Genomic DNA, 3,755 nt, shown 5'->3' with positions numbered 1-3,755 from the left:
TGGACACATAGGTTGTTTCCAAGTTTTGGCTATTGTAAATAGTGCTGCGATGAACATGGGGGTACATATGTATGTTCTTGTCCTGGCTCACACTTCTTTAGGATATATACCTAATAATGGAATGGCTGGGTCAAATGGTATTTGTAATTCCAACTTTTGAAGGAATCTCCATACTGCTTTCCACAGTGGTTTCACAGTCCCACCAGCAGTGTATGAGAGTCCCAATTTCTCCTCATCCTCACCAGCATTTATTATTTTGTGTCTTGTTGAACTTCGCTACTAGTGTTGGTGCAAGATATCTCATCGTTGTTTTGATTTGCATCTGTCTAATGGCTATTGATTGTGAGCATTTCTTCATATGTTTGTTGGCCACCTGAATATCCTCTTCGGTGAAGTGTCTATTCATGTCTTCTGCCTATTTTTTAATTGGATCATTTATCTTTTTGTTGTTGAGGTGTTGGAGTCTTCTAGAGATAAATCCCTTGCCAGACATGTCATTGCAGAATACATTTTCCCAATCTGTAAGTTCTCTTTTGACTCTTTCAGAGAAATCTTTGGAAACACATAAAACTATAATTTTTAGAAGGTCCCATTCATCTAGTTTCTTTTCTGCTGTTTGTGCATTTTGGGTTATGCTTGATTGTCTATTTATGCCATATATTATGGCCCCTAAATTTGGCCCTATTTTTTCCTTGAGGCACTTGGTAGTTGTGGGTCTCACAGTTCAGTCTTTGATCCATCTGCAGTTAGTTTTTGTGTATGATGTGAGGTACAGATCTTGTTTCATTTTTCTGCAAAAGCATATCCAGTTTTGCCAGCACCATTTATTAAACAAACATTCTCTTCCTCATTTAATGGATTTTGGTGCTTTGTCAAAGATCATCTGACCATAGTTTGATGGATCTATTTCTGGGTTCTCAATTCTATTCCATTGGTCTATGTGTCTGGCATTGTAGCAATACTTGGTAGTTTTGACTATTGTGGCTGTGTACTAGGTTTTGATATCTAGCAGTGTGAGACCTCCTACTTTGTTCTTCTTCTTCAATAGTGCTTTGCTTATCTGAGGTTTCTTTCCTTTCCATATAAAGTTAGTGATTAGTTTTTCCTTTCCATATAAAGTTAGTGATTGGTTGTTTCATATCCTTAAAGAATGTTGATGGAATCTGTATTGAGATTGCATTGAGTGTATAGATTGTTTTGTGTAGAATCGATGTTTTCACAATGTTCAATCTTCTTATCCATGAGCATGGTATGTTCTTCCATTTATGTAGATCTCTTATGTTTTCTTGAAGTAGTCTTTTATAGTTTGCTTTGTTCAAATTTTTGTGCCCCTGCTACGATTCATTCCCAAGTATTTCACATTTTTGGTAGCTATTGTAAATGGTAGGAGCTCTGGTAGCATAGTGCCTAAGGCACTTGACTGCTAACCAGAAGGCTGGAGGTTCAAACCCACCAGCCACTCCTCGGAAGGAAGGTTAGGCAATCCTACTTCCGTAGTGATACTGCCTCGGAAACCCAAGGAGGGGTCGCTATGAGTCGGGGCCGACTCGATGGCAAACAACAACAACAACAACATTGTAAATGGTATTGATTTCCTTATTTCTTTTTCAGCAAACTCTTTGCTGGTGTAGAGGACTCCAACTGATTTTGGGATGTTGATCTTGTATCCTGCCACTATAGTAAATCTCTCAATTAGTTCCAGTAGATTTTTGATTGAGTTTCTTGGGTTTTCTAGGTATAGGATCATATCACCAGCAAATAGGGATAATCTGACTTCTTCCTTACCAATTTGGATACCTTTGATTTCTCTTTCTTGCCTCATTGCCCTGGCTAGGACTTCCAATACAATGTTGAATAGAAGTGGTGATAGAGGGTATCCTTGTCTGCTTCCTGTTCACAAGGGAAATATTTTTAGTCTCTCTCCATTGAGAATAATGTGGGCTGTTGGTTTTGCATAGATGTCCTTTATTGTGTTGAGGAATATCCTTTCTATTTCTATATTGCTGAGAATTTCAATCAGGAATGGGTATTGCGTTTTATCAAATGTCTTTTCTGCTTCAATTGTTATGATCATGTGGTTCTTTTCCTTTGTTTTATTTATGTGGTGGATGATGTTGATTGTTTTCTAATGTTGAATGATCCTTGCATACCTGATATTAACCCCACTTAGTCATAATGAATGATTTTCTTGATATGTGGTCGGAGTCTCTTGACTAGGATTTTGTTCAAAATTTTTGCATCTATATTCATGAGGGATATATGGTCTGTAGTTTTCCTTTTGAGTGATGTCTTTGTCTGGTTTTAGTATCAAGGTTATGCTTCTTTCATAAAATGAATTTTTGAGGATCCCATCCTTCTCTATGTTTTGGAATATTTTGAGTAGTATTGGTGTCAGTTCTTCTCTGAATATTTGGTAGAATTCTCCAGTGAAATCATCTGGGCCAGGACTTCTTTTGTTGATAATTTTTGATGACCTGTTCAATTTCTTCTTTTGTTATGGATATGCTCAACTTTTCCACATCAGTCTGTGTTAGATTAGGTAAGTGGTGTGTTTCTAGAAATCTGTCCATTTCTCCAAGATTTTCAAATTTGTTGGAGTATAGTTCTTCATACTATCCTGATACTATCCTTTTTATTTCAGTTGGTTCTGTTGTTATGTCACCCATTTCATTTCTTATGCATGTTATTTGTATTTTCTCCCTCTTTTCCTTTGTTAAATTTGTCAGTGGTTTGTTAATTTTACTAATCTTTTCAAAACACCAACTTTAGTCTTGTTAATTTTTTCTATTGTCTTTCTATTTTCTGTTTCTTTGATTTCCACTCATATCTTTATTATTTCCTTTCTTCTGGTGACTAAGCTTTTCTTGATGTTCTTTTTCTAATTGTTGGAGATGGTGATTTAAAGTGTTGATTTTGGCTCTTTCTTTTTTTTTCATGTGTGCATTTATTGCTATAAATTGGCCTCTGATCACTGCTTTTGCTGTACCCCAAAGATTTTGGTATGTTGTTTTTTTATTCTCATTTGATTCAAGGAATTTTTAAATTTCATTCTTTATTTCTTCTCTTACCCAATCTCTCTTAAGGAGGGTGTTGTTCAGTTTCCATGTGTTTACTCTTTTTCTGCTGATCTTCCTATTGTTGATATCTAATTTGATAACATTGTGATCTGAGAAGACGCTTTGCAGTATTTTGATGTTTTTAAATTTACTAAGACTGCTTTATGGCCTACCATATGACCTATTATGGGAAATGCCCCATGTGCACTGGAAAACAATGTATATTGTGCTGTTTTTGAGTGAAGTGCTCTGTGGATGTTTATAAGGTCAAGTTGGTGGGTTGTATTGTTTAGCTCTTCTGCATCTTTGTCGAGTTTCTTTCCAGTTCTATCTTTCATTGAGAGTGGTGTATTAAAGTCTCTCACTATGACTGTGGTGACATTTATTTGCCTTTTAAAGTCTCTTAATGTCTGATTTATGTATTTTGGGGCTTTTTCATTGAGTCTATAGATATTTATTATGGTTATATCTTCTTGTTTAATTGATCCTTTAATCATTATACAATGTCCTTCTTTGTCTCATATGGTGGTTTTTGTCTTAAAGTTGATTTGATCAGAAAATAATATTGCCACTCCTGCTCTGGTTTGCTTGCCATTTGCTTGATATATAATTTCTCAATCATTGATTTTTAGTCTGTTTTTGTCTTTGTCTTTAAGTATGTCTCTTGTAGACAGCATATTGATGGGTTTTGTTTCTTAT

Source organism: Orycteropus afer, unplaced genomic scaffold (genome assembly GCF_000298275.1).
Source record: "Orycteropus afer afer isolate SDZICR_OR568_19922 unplaced genomic scaffold, OryAfe1.0 scaffold00139, whole genome shotgun sequence".
NCBI lineage: Eukaryota > Metazoa > Chordata > Mammalia > Tubulidentata > Orycteropodidae > Orycteropus > Orycteropus afer.
Note: the sequence above shows the minus strand (reverse complement) of the source record.